The 13,768-nt window shown below is 46.3% G+C and overlaps 1 protein-coding gene across 1 annotated transcript in view; it reads left to right on the forward strand.

Annotated features, from left to right (window-relative positions):
* The window catches only part of DDX10 (DEAD-box helicase 10), a 294,884-nt gene that overhangs the window by 240,555 nt on the left and 40,561 nt on the right, over positions 1-13,768 (forward strand). The window lies entirely within an intron of this gene.

The raw sequence follows: 13,768 nt of genomic DNA on the forward strand, positions 1-13,768 counted from the left end.
TTCAAGAGAATGGTTAGGCAAGCTAGCTTTATAAAGTGGGATTTCTTTTCACATTTTCCAAGAATGTTAAGGAAACAGGGTTCTGCCTTTACTTCTTCAGGGTCCACAGAATCTACCATGGGGTATGTAGTTGGAGAGATCCATTGCACCAAACAGCTACTGCTTTAAAGCTCCCAGCATGCACTGGTCCACCTCCCTATATACTCCGCCTTCGGCCACAGGCATTGAGTTTTTTAGTTTGGTCTGCGGCAAGTATCCAGACGCACCTGTTTAACAGTGTGACTGCCTAGGCAGTCTCAGGCTTTTTCTTTACTGATTTTACCTTTTTTTTTTTTTAAACTTCTGAGTCGAGTTGCTGGGGAGGCGCCGAATAGGATGCAGATACTGCGACTCCATCTAGCTCCGCCGATGCCTAAACGCCAGTACCGCTATATGCCCTGGGGATTTCGGCGAGGCTTTGCTAGCGGCGTCACTGGGGTCCGGACTGCGATCGGATTCACAGAGATGGCAGGTAAGCAACTCCTCGTGAGGAGATTCGTGCCAAATGCAGTCCATAACTCCGGTGTAGGAGAAGAACCAGAGGCGGCCTCGGGTGAAGGCCTAGTGTAACGTGTACTCACTAAGGCAGCCGGGGAAATATAGTCCATTGCCGGGGATGAGTAATAGGCCCACTAGAGCGCACTAGTTAGCGTCTACTACTGTGAGGCCAGCGTACCTGTGCCATCAAAATTGCAGTTTAGGGGCGATAGGTGCTCCCCCGACAGCTCCTCCCATGACCCAGACGCAACTTCCAGGTTACAGATTCCCGCCTCTGGGTTGCTACTTCTGACCACATGTTGCAGTTCACAGTTGTACGTACTGCTGCAGGCGGGTTGTCTCAGAGGTGTGTTCTGTCCAGTGTTCTCCCCAGAAAATTTTTCCAGCCGGGTGGCATCAAGAAGTAGCCGGGTGGGGGCCTTCACAAAAATAAAATGTTTTAAATCCTGACCTAATAATGGTTTAAACTTGAAATAACAATTTATTTGTTTATCCTCTTCTTGGAGGCCCAGATACTGTCCCCACTTGCAGGCTACACAGAATATATTTTTTATACAGCTCTACAGATACTGGCCACACTTGCAGACTCTCTTTAATCAGTTCAGGTGACTGTTCCTGTCGGAACTTTTATACAGGAGGAGGGATCTTTGCCCTCCAGCCTGACACCGCCCCTGCACTGTGATGGACAACTAGCCCCCCGCCCCAATGCCTCATCCCTTGCTCGGCACTCTCCCCTGACCCAATGCCGTGTCCCCTGCCAGGCACCCCCCCTGCCCCAATGCCACGCCCCCTACCCGGCACCTCCCCCCGCCCTTAATGCGCCATGTCCCATCACCTGGAACCTTCACTAACATGTCCTCTTTGCCAGGGGACACGGAGCCTCCAATATGAAGAACGTGACTTCGGCACAGCTTGATGTCGCATCCGTGTCCGTGGTAACAAGGACACATTGAGGGTGACCGGGAATGTGGTGCATTGGGGCGGGGGGGGAAGTGCCGGGCGGTAGGCTGTTTCTGCTAGGCGATGCGCTGGCAGAAAACAGCCTGGGGAGAACACTGCTATCTCCCTGTATACCGCTCCTCTGGGCCTGGTATATAGCGCTCTATATCCTGTCAATACCCCGGCGGGGATGGTCAGTTGATTCAGAGTCAATTTCCAATAGTAATGTTTGTATTTATGCATTGTATGTGACTGTCATGCTAGCTGATGTATATACACTGCCTTTTGTTGTCCGTTATATCGATCATAATTTCTCCTCATCCCTCTGGAAAGGTGTATGGGGTTTTGCATATGTGAAGTGGGTCACATTGCATTTATGGTTAGATCTGTCCTCAGTATAGAGGATGAGGAGGTGCCACCGAAAGCTAAGACTCCGTTCTTTAGTCGTCAAAAGGTGGCTAGAGATTATTTTCTTGACGAATCTCATGTCTGAAGCATGGTCTACTCCAAATAAGCATTTCCATACTACAAGGAATTTGACCTCTCGTTATCCATTTGCTCAGGGTGAATGTAGCAAATGGGACGTTCCCCCATCAGTAGATGCTTATGTGACTAGATTGATCAAGAGCTCTACGTTACCCATTCCTACGGCATCCTCGTTGAAGGAGGCTGCAGATAGAAAACTTGATAACTATTTAAAATCAGTGTTTTCATTATCTGGAGCTATTACCAGGCCAGCTATGGCTGTAGCCTGTGTAGCCGAGACTATGGAAGAATGGACAAAGGCTCTGAAAGATAGCATGCCTAATGCTACCAGAGAACAGCTGTGTTCCCTTTGTCAGATGCAAGTAGCAGCTATGTATGTGGGGGAAGCTGTCATTGACGCAGGTATCTTAGCTTCCAGGGTATCGGCAGCTTCAGTTGCTGCTCGAAGAACCCTTTGGCTAAAAACCTGGAAGGTGGATACAGGTTCCAAGAAAGCCTTGGAAACCTTGTCTTTTGTGGGGAAGGCACTGTTTGGACCAGAGCTGGATGACATAGTGTCTTTGACAACGTCTAAATCTGCAGGGCTGCCATCTACGACTACCCTCTAGTATAGGTAATCATCAGCTCGGTCCTTTCACCCACAGGGTAGGGCAAAGGGACAGTCCTTCTTTAGACCGGATAATTTCCACAAGAGAAGGCAGACCAAGAAATCCTGGTCAGCCAGGCGTCATGTTTCCAAGCCAGACGTTAAACCCACTGCCTGATGGGACGGGCCTCCCCCTTGGGGGTCTCAGGGTTGGAGGCCGACTTCTACAGTTTTCTAAGGCCTGGCATCAGACCACAACGGAGGCCTGGGTTCAAGAGGTGATCTCTCAAGGTTACGCCATCCCGTTCCTGAGGCACCCCCCTCAAAGGATTGTTGGTACAACCCTACCTTTAAACAACGGTCAGGTCCTTGGCCTTCTGGGAGTCTATTGGTGCCTTCCTGAGGCCTGGAGTCATAATCCCCGTTCCTGTGACGCAACAGGGAAGGGGTTATTATTCAAATTTGTTTTCGATTCAGAAGCCAAATGGGTCACATCGCCCTGTCCTGAATCTGAAGTCTCTGAACAGATTCATCCATGTGCCCAAATTCCGTATGAAAACCCTATGGTCAATTATGCTGGCAATGGAGTCTGGAGATGTTCCAATTGCACAATCCCACCAAAAATATCTGAGATTGGTGGTGGATCAGCAACACTACCAATTTCAGGCTCTATCCTTTGGGCTGGCCACAGCCCCTCGGGTATTTACTAAAATAATGGCAGTGATGACTACTCATCTCAGACGACTATGGGTTAGGATACTACCATATTTGAAGGACCTCCTGATATTCGCACAATTGCAGGAGTTATTACAGTGTCATCTTCAGATGACCATTGTCTGCTTACAAGAGCAGGGCTGGATAATAAATTGGAAAAAGTCCTCTCTTTCTCCAACTCAGCGCATGGTGCACTTGGGGGCGTTGCTGGACTCTCTGGGTCAGAGGATTCTCCTGTCAGAGGACAACATTGCGGCACTACAGTCTCCTGTGCGCAGTCTACTTTGCAAACAAAGTGTGTCAGTTCACCTGGCAATGCAGGTGCTGGGCTCCATGGTGTCCACATTCGATATGGTGGAATATGCCCAGTTCCACTACAGGTCCCTGCAGCAATGGATTCTGTCTGTGTGGGATGGTCAGTATCATCGGATAAAGTCTCAGATGATCCGCATCTCGACAAAAGTTTGGCTCTCCCTCGCTTGGTGGCTGCAGACGACTCATTTAGAGAAGGGTCACCCGTTATGGGTCCCAGATTGGGTACTGCTCACCACGGACGCAAGTCTACGAGAATGGGGAGTGGTGACAGGTCATCACAACTTTCAGAGAAGGTGGACGGATCAGGAAAGTCACCTACCGATAAATATCTTGGAGCTTTGTGCAGTGCACAGAGCGCTCAGTCTGGCATAGGACCTTCTTCATGGCAGGCCTGTCCAGATTCAGTCCGGCAATGTGACCACAGTGGCCTACATCAACCATTAGGGAGGCACACAAAGTCTGGCAGCCATGAGGGAAGTGGCAAACATTCTGGGCAGAATGCCATCTTCCAGCAATCTCTGCAATATTCATCCCAGGAGTCCTCAACTGGGAAGCGGACTTCCTGAGTCGTCAGGACATACATGCCGGAGAATGGACTCTTCATCTGGATGTCTTTCAACTCCTGGTGGAATGGTGGGGGCTACCCGACGTAGACCTCATGGCATTATGCCACAACCACAAGGTCCCCAGGTACGGCTCCAGAACGAGGGACCCCTCAGTCACCTTCGTGGACGCTCTGGCGGTGAGGTGGAACTTCTGGTTGGCATACCTGTTTCCTCCGATATCCCTCCTCCCAAGAGTCGGAAGAAAGTTCAAGTAGAAGGGCGGCAGGTTAATACTAATAGCTCCTGTCTGACCCAGGAGACATTGGTTTACGGATCTGACATGTCTCTCCATAGACAGGCCACTTCCACTGCCTCTACGACCGGATTTGCTAGTGCACGGTCCCTGTCTATATCTGCTGGCTGGCTTTGACGGCGTGGCAATTGAGGCTTCCGTCTTAAAGGCTAAAGGTTTCTCTGCTTCTGTGATCCAGACAATGATGAGGACAAGGAAACCTGCTTTAGCCCGCATCTATCACAGGATTTGGCTTTCATATTTTAGTTAGGGTAATTTTATGTTTGGGAACACCAAGGTTTCAAGAGCACTTGCTTTTCTGCAGGCCGGGTTAGACTTAGGTCTGCGCCTGGCTACCTTGAGGGTTCAAGTTTCTGCTTTATCAGTTTTGTTCCAACGCAGAATTGCACCCCCGGCAGATGTAAGAACATTTTTGCAGTGGGTACTCCGATTGCAACCTCCATTTGTCCCTCCGGTTGCACCGTGGGATTTATATTTGGTTCTCAGGGCGTTGCAAGCTCCACCCTTTGAACCCTTGGATAAGGTGGACTTAAGATGGTTGACAGCAAAGACACTTTTTCTCCACGTTCTCTCCTCAGCTCGTAGAGTTTCTGACTTGGCAGCACTCATGTTGCTCTCCATATTTGATTTTCCATCAAAATAGAGCTGTCCTTCGTATTAAGGCGGGTTACCTTCCAAAGGTAGTTTCTCGTTTCCATATCAATGAGGAAATTGTAGCCCTGGCTTTTCAGTCTTCAAACCTGTCTAAAGGTGAAGCTTCCCTGGATGTGGTTCGAGCCCTTCGTATCTACGTGTGGATCGTACCAGCTCCTTCAGGAAATCAGATTAGCTCTTTGTGTTATATGGGTTTCACAAACGAGGCCTGCCGACAAACAAACAAACAGACTTTGGCTCGCTGGCTGCATACGACTATTGCTCAAGTCTATACACGGGCTGATCTCCCTGTTCCTAACAGGGTGACAGCACATTCTACTCGGTCTGTCGGACCGTCGTGGGTGGTTAGATATGGCGCCTCGGCTGAACAGCTGTGCGAGGCAGCCACTTAGTCTTCCGTCCATACTTTTATCAAATTCTATGCATTTGATACTTTTGCCTCCCAGGATGCTTCCTTTGGGCGGTGGATTCTCCTCTCTGCTCAGGATTGTCCCCACCCTTAAGGGAACTGCTTTAGGACGTCCCCAGTTAGATTCTGTGGACCCTATGGACCCTGAAGAAGAAAATCAGAGTTATGGTATAACATACCTTAGATAACTGTCTTTCTTCGAGGTCCACAGAGCACCCACCTGACGCACCTGGCCTCAGTTGGGATCTGTTCTTTGCTTTTTTGTATCACTGATTCCCTCTTCGTATTTTGAGTGTGTTTCTTGGGTACATTGTACTTCCTTCTCCACTTTCCGTCTCTTGCTGTTAGGCTTGTTTACAAACTGAATGCCTGTGGCTGGAGGAGAGGTATATAGGGAGGAAGACCAGTGCATGCTGGGAGTTTTAAAGCGGTTGCTGTTTGGTGCAATGGATCTCTCCAGCTACATACCCCAGGGTAGGTTCTGTGGACCCTATGGACCTCGAAGAAAGAGTTATCTAAGGTATGTTATACCATAACTCTGACTTTCTGTCTATCTTTACAAATAACCCTTTTATTTTCAATCACATTTTTTGTGTGTTTTTACTACTATACCTCCTGAGGTCAAATGGCTCCATATCAACAGACAGCGCCCACAATGGGCATTTTTTTTTATATATATATATATATATATATATATATGTATATATATCATGAAAAAGGGTAGATTGCCTGCATGGCACTACCAGTAATTTATTTACCATTCCTTCCTTTCATCACTTACTGCGGTCATTAGTTCCCAGTGTGTATTAGAAAGTTTAGACCCTCAAAGCATATTCAGCAAACGCATTAGAGGAGCGATGTGAGGGATTCTCTGCTTCTCATACATAATATGACTCCACCACGAAATTAGGATGTCCATATTTATAGCTCGGGGTTACAATTATCGTCTGTTAGATTTGTTTTATTTCTAGATATTTAAATAATGCTTTTCTTTTCACTTTACCAACTGTTTAATCTGTCAGGGAATAAAAACAGGAAAACAACTTTTAAATGGATAACACCCCCCTCTACCCCCTTCCGCCTCCCCCCCTTCCGCCCCTTGACTATTTTCTCTATCAGGCTTTCTGCAGTAGATAAGAATTTCAGTGAGGTAAGCCGCCATCTCTGTAAACTGTGAGCTCTAGCAGGGCTTTGCTGAGCACAGACAGATAATTGTTTCCCTCTGTCTTTCTTTGTTAGTCTACTGGAAAGTATATTAGATTTGGAGTGAGGATATTGCAGTGCTGGGGTATAAACAGCAGGCTGGCCAGAGCTTGTTTAATATGACTCATAGATGCTCGCCTTTCCAGCCTCCCCGGACGTACGGTACACAGAGGAAACAGATTTGGGATAAAAAGATCACAGTGATTAAAGACTGCTGGTACTTCTTGATCTATATCGCTATAGGTTCTAAACTTTACCAATTTAAGAGGAAAGCTTTCATATAGGTAATAATGTGTAGGGTAATAGTTTATACTCTACGAAGACTGATTAAAAATTGGCTTGGTAATGCTTTTGGACTTACTTTGTCTGCTGAGTGACCAATAGCGGGTGTAACATACCAGTTCTTTTACAGTTTGATCACACAGATCATAGATTCGGCCAACAATAGTGCCATGCCGTAACTTGCACCCCATGGTGGCAGATATTTAGTAGACTGAACCGACATTTGCGAGAACGTACCTTTTAGCTCTCACTGGCTCCTAACAGTATGTTGATATACAGCATCCTCGGGCCACATGAAGTTCCTCAGTGATAGGCTGCATGACCTGAGGCAATAAAACAAGTAGGTGGCTCCAGCTCCTTCACGCAGCGTGCCGGAAGAGCACAGTAGACATGGCGGAACAGCGCGGGTATGGTTATGGTGGGTGACGTTTTTTGTATGGGCTGCGAAATGTATGAATAATTATGTCAGAGATATGATCAGATACAATACATAACTTCTGACTACTGTTCAGTGCAAAGACTAATTTAGTGACCAGTATACAATATAGCGAGCATTCTAGTAATATCTATACGATAATGACCTATGCAATACAGGGAGCACCCTAATGACTAGAGTGCAATACAGGGAGCTTCCCAATGACCAGTGTACAATACAAGGAGAATATTCGTAAACCGTATACAAAACAGTGTTCTCGTCACCAGTAGTCAGACGGCATACATGCATACTAGTAACAATACCAATCCTGTCCTGGAGGTCAGCTGAATCCTATCTCTGGTGGTTTTACAATGCAGTTGCTCGAAGTCTCTCCCGTTTTACATTGCAGGCCCCGTAATCTCTCGTGCTGTTATGATTGCAATGCCCTAAAACTTATATAAACCTTTATAAAGCAGAATACCCACATCTCCAGAACTCAGACGGCCAGCTAAATTAGTAACTTATCCGGTGGTTCTATGCGGTCGGTCTGGGTTTGCCTGGATATCTTAATAACTGGTAGTCTGCTTCCAGCATATTGTTTCAGCATATTTTTTTGGTGAATAGTTACAGCCATTTACCAATCAGTTTTTGGTGCCTGCCATAAAAACTGATTGCTGTATGGTAAGCACTATCCGCAAATCAGTGTGATAGTCAGTCTTCTGGGTATGACAGCCAAGAGGGTTGCTCCCAAGTTGTTCTATAATAAAACATCCTCAAAACAACTGGGGAGCATATCTTGCCACCAGGCATAGCTATGAATGGTGCGGCCGGGAGCCTCTCCCAAAAAGTTCAGATTCTGTCTGGCTAGGTCCCCTACTGCTGGATCTCCAGCCTCTTGTTTGCATCCTAGAGTCACTAGCATTAGGGGAGAAATGACAACAGGAGAGTAATTCATGAGGTTTAAAATGGTAACATGTCCGTTAATTAGAAAGTGCAAATATCTTCCACGGTATTTGCCTACTCGCTCACTATATCCGGGAGACTCACAAATATAAGGGAGTTGCACTGGTCTCCAGGGAGAGTAGTCCAGCCTCACAGAACCCCAGCGAAGTGGGAGTGGCCTGGATGCTTGATGACGCTATTAATTCCTGAGCTCACTAGTGGCTGGTGCACATGACTGAGCAGCAGTGAACCTATGACGTAGCCTAACTTTCTGACGCTGTTCATTTCTGAGCTCACTAGTGGCTGGTGCACATGACTGAGCAGCAGTGAACCTATGACGTCTCCTAACTGTCTGACGCTGTTCATTTCTGAGCTCACTAGTGGCTGGTGCACATGACTGAGCAGCAGTGAACCTATGACGTCTCCTAACTTTTTGACGCTGTTCATTTCTGAGCTCACTAGTGGCTGGTGTACATGACTGAGCAGCAGTGAACTTATGATGTCCCCTAACATTCTGACCTGCAGGGCAAAGCGGTCAGGGCAGCTGGGCAGAGTCTTCGTATAGCTGGGAGGTATGCTGTCCAAGACTGTTCGAGGCTGACACTGAGAGTGTTGGATAGTATAATAGAAGTCTGTATAAGGTCTCAGCTTATTGGACAAGCCTTGGCCAGCAGAGATCTAATGCACGATTACTTTGAAAAATCTGGACGCTCGTAGACCCAAGAGAACACCTGCAGCAGGGGTACTGAACTCCAAATGTGCAGTTTCCACAGTTTGAATACAATTTTAGTTGAAGAAAATTGTACATATCCAAATCAGAACCTGGAAGGTAATATACAATATTCAGTTTTTCCCGACGTCCCACTGCTACACTTAACCGTTATAGTGCTACAACCCCACTCCACTCCACACGAAGCTCCTATTGGTATTTGATATACAACCTTAAAGTATATGAGTATTAAATATTGTCCTATTTGCTCTATAAAAACGTGTTTGTAAATGCCCTGCTCTAAAGTATGGCTTTGCAAGAGGTTAATGTAAACCGGTGCTAGCCTGCGTCATACTCACTGGTTTAAGCAGAGACCTATAGTTCTGTCATATAAATCATATTTGCCTACTTATTGGTCCTCCACAAAAAAGAAGACAAGAGACCAGTACAGATTGCACCATTGTGCTGCTGAGGACGATGATGACACAATTGGCATCAAATCGTCTCATCAAAGCCCCGTCCACTCCAGAAGAAGGTGACGCAGGAATAGAGGGAGTGGGCTATTCTTCCCAAAATTCAAGAGAGTCTCTGAGTAAGCAAGCAGGATGTAAATGGCTTTTTTTTCTACATGGTCATAGTTATCTGCATAATTTCAGTAAAGAATCATGGAGGCTTCATTTTAGTAGGTAAATATTTTCATATACCGCCCTGCCAATCTGGTGACGTATTGCCCTTGAAACTATATTTTAGCTTTTCCATTCCTGTAAGTAACAAATTCTCTGCAGTTGCATTTTCACATGTAAGAAATGTTAAAATATTTCCTCTTCTGCTCAACATCGTACTCGGCGGTTCGTTATTTTTACACCTTTTAAATGTGCTGAATTCTGAACAGACATCTGCTGGGAGACCCATGTTGCATTTTGAATTCAGCGATCCTCTTGCCTACATTATTCTTCTGTTCTAGACGGTTGGTATTGTGTTTGCAGAAATTAGAGCAAACTTGCTGCCATAGTTTCTAGAAAGCAGAGAACAGACCACGCCGATGCAGATTTGATCTCCCAGGGGATCCGCCGAGAATCGCCAAGATCAGCGCAGTGAAACGCTCACACACAGAAGCCCGCGTTGATATCGCTTTCTGAGCTGTGAGCTGACAGCTGTGACCTCAAGAACTGAGAGATTTCGGTTGTCATTTTTCCCCTTCACAAAGTCCAGCACAAAGACTAAAATAAAAAAAAAATAAAGTACCTTGAGGCACATCTATTGCTGTACTGCAAAATTGGAAGAAAAAAAAACAAAACCTGTACTAAAGTAAAACCTGACAACGCTGTCTAGACAGTTAGACCAGCTTCTCCGGGACTTAGCTGTACAAGTCAATATTTGTCGTCGTTAATTATTTATTTATGTAGAACTATATAATTAGTGTTTGCCAAACAAAGATCTACACACGCCAAGTGTTTTTGTTTCTTTGTTTTGTAAATGATGTTTTCTGTAATCCTTCGGTGACACCAATGTACGCATCCGAAGGAGAAAAAACAGAAAGAGAAAAAATAAATATTCCAGCACAGTTAAAACAATCAATTCTATTTGAGACATTGTACTAAAAAGTTTAATTAAATGAAAGTGTTATATATCAGGGGAATAAGCTTTGCCAATTTAAAGGTTTCATCCAGGTCTAGAAAGGTGTTTTGTTCAACACTTTGTCTACAGTTAAGCATTGTTTTTTCATGCATTGTTTTTTCATGCATTGTTTTTGTTTTTTTTTTTGTTTCTTCTGTTTTTTTCAATTAGAATCAATGGCAATTTTTTTTTTCTTTTTTCTGTTAAGAATTTCTTAGGACAAAGAAACACATCAAAGTTGCCTGCACTTCTTGTTTAGAACACAGTAAAACTTGTTGGTGCTTGTTTCTGATTATCCTGTTAATCCAAGCGCATTTTCGGTGATCTTTTAGATCATTGTGATCTTCCAGTAAATCTGATCTTCAAACTCCCAAGTTTGAATAACACTTTGCTGTGGTCATAAAAATATGCATTTTGCCTTTGAATCAGTCTCTGTGATGTATTAGCCAATGTTAACCAAGAAGAAGATGAAAAGCTACAGTAGGTATAAAAATACACTACCGATCCACTTCAAAGCTAAGCAAGTTTAATACATCAGGTTCTAAAACCATGCTAAGCACAAATGGAAATAGCCTGATAACTAGCAACATTATGTTATATATGTAACACCCTTTCAGAGTGCGGTGTGGGGTAGTGATACACCCCCTATTGCCTCAGGCGACCTTTCCTGGGTGTGTGCAATACCTGGGTCCCTGCCCATGCAGGCTTTATAACAGTCACATATATAGATACAGATATAGACATATGCAGCAACATTTCTTTTTGAATAACTTGGGTGCCAGACCTTCTCTTATAAAAATAAACCACTTTATTTCTCTCCTCCTGCACATGACTTTAAATAACATGAATATGGTTACAGCAGCTTCTCCTCTCCCTCCAGCTCTTATACTTGGCTTGCTCTACACACACAGTTACCCCCCCCCCCCTACGCTGGCTGATGCCTGTAGTTTTACACAGCCGAGCCCCTTCCCTCCCCCTGAGCGCTTACGCAATAGCGCCAGGAGGCGGGCTCAGGCTGTGCAGTTTAACACACACATCGCCGGCAGCGATGTGTGTGTTAACCAGCAGCCAATGAGAGTCAGGCAGACTCTCATTGACTGCTGCAGCGCCCACTGCAAGAGCTAGGCTGGAGCTCACTCATGAGCTCCGCCTTTCGGCTCTGGCAGTGGGTAATGGGAGAGACGTCATGACTTCTCTCCCTTAATGCAGAGCGCGCCAGCCCGGGAGGACAGTGGTTGGAGACGGAGTGTGGATTAAGGTAAGTGTATTTTTTTTTTTACTTTTGTGTCTGCATTACAGGGGGGGGGGGGGACTACTGGGGCCTGCTTAAGGGGGACCTCTACTGGGGGCACTGCATATGGGGGGGGGAATACTGCTGGGGGCACTGGATAGGGGGGACCTTTGCTGGGGGCCTGCATAAGTGGGACCACTACATGGGTGGGGGACTACTGCCTGGGGCACTATATAAAGGGCACTTCATAGGGGGGGACTACTACTGGGGGCACTATATAGAGGGCACTGCATAAGGGGTTCACTACTGGGGGGACCACTACATGGGGCACTGCATAAGGGAGACCACTACTGGGGGCACTGCATAAGGTGAACTAATGAGGGGCTGCATAAGGCGGACCACTACTGGGGGTACTGTATAAGGGGCACTACTATGGGCCTGCATAAGAGGGACCACAACTGGGGACATTGCATACTGGGGGTACTGTATAAGGGGCACTACTGGGGTTAAGGTGCATATGAAAAGGAATGTTCAGAGTGACGATAAACGGGTGTGTGTCATGTTGACTCGCCCCACTTTTCACTGCATAGGGGGGGAAGGAGCTCCATTTTTAAATTTGCCCTTGGCTCCAAATACCCTAGTTACGCCACTGCATGCAGGTCCACCTGGCCCTATGCTGGCTGGTGCCTGTAGTCCCACAGCTTCACACATCTCACATAACTTCTTTTGCACTCTGCCTCTCCTTTGTCTCATCTTAGACAATATACAGAGTGTCTCATACCCAGTCTGCCTCTCTCTGCTCCCCTTCTCTTTCACATGGGACAGCAATATACAAACTTTTCCATTGCAGCTCTCGCACTCTCAGCTGCAGCCCATCCCTATCCTCAAGGAATAGCTCCTATAGCCACACTGCTGCCACAGTGACCGCCCTTTAGTGGCTGCTGGGGGGCTTTTATGCATAGGGGGGACTCCTCTTGTCCCTTACAGTAAAGCTGCTGGGAAATTCTCTTCCTCATCTCTCCAACACAAATACTGACATCTCTTACCCCTCTCATGGGTGCTGAAAACGTCACTGGGCTGCTCACACTGCAGGCTTCCAGCTCTTTCTCTGTGGTCTCTCACAGACCTCTCTCTCCTTTGGCGTTAGATGGGCATCGTGGCAGTCGCCACGGCCCCGCCAATCTCCCCCTGCCTTGGGATCACCAGAGCCACATTTCTGCTTCCCAGCGCTGTCTCTCCGCAAACATGTCTCCTCTCTCCCAACTTCTCCTCCTCCTTTGTTCTCTCCCCCCTCCTTTCTCTGCTCTCCCTGCTACACACCCAGTCTACCCGCCCCTGCGTGTCTATCTCTACAGCCCCTCTTTTACCTGAAAACTGATCCCCAGGGTCTCAGGAATGTAGTATATGCAACAGGCAGCAATCTTTAACACTGAGAGGGGTGTATTTACAAATACCATCCCCTAGAGGGTGTTACATATAATTTATTGTTTTAAACAGAGTACTACATATCTCCCTCACTGCCCCCTCCATAGCTTTCATTTCGCAGAATATTTCTCAGTAGGTGATATATTATATATTTTTTCACTATCTAGCAATCCCCGTAATGATATATTGCTTATACTACATTTTCTAGATGCACCCCAAAACAGTGCGAGATGGTTAAGTCAGAATGCATTAAGTGTAGAGGACAGAGCATCTATTCATTCCAGCAGCTCCTGGCATCACAGGACACCTTCCCAGTTCCTGCAGAGCCTGACATCATTCAGAATATTACAGGGTCGTATAACTTACTATGGTTGAGTAGCTCTGTTACAAGCTCCGCTCAGAGGAGCAGGTCATTGAGTGGAGAAAAGGGCTTTGTGACCCGTGAA

This window comes from Taudactylus pleione, unplaced genomic scaffold, assembly GCF_031769625.1.
Source record: "Taudactylus pleione unplaced genomic scaffold, aTauple2 ptg000711l, whole genome shotgun sequence".
In the NCBI taxonomy this organism is placed as follows: Eukaryota; Metazoa; Chordata; class Amphibia; order Anura; family Myobatrachidae; genus Taudactylus; species Taudactylus pleione.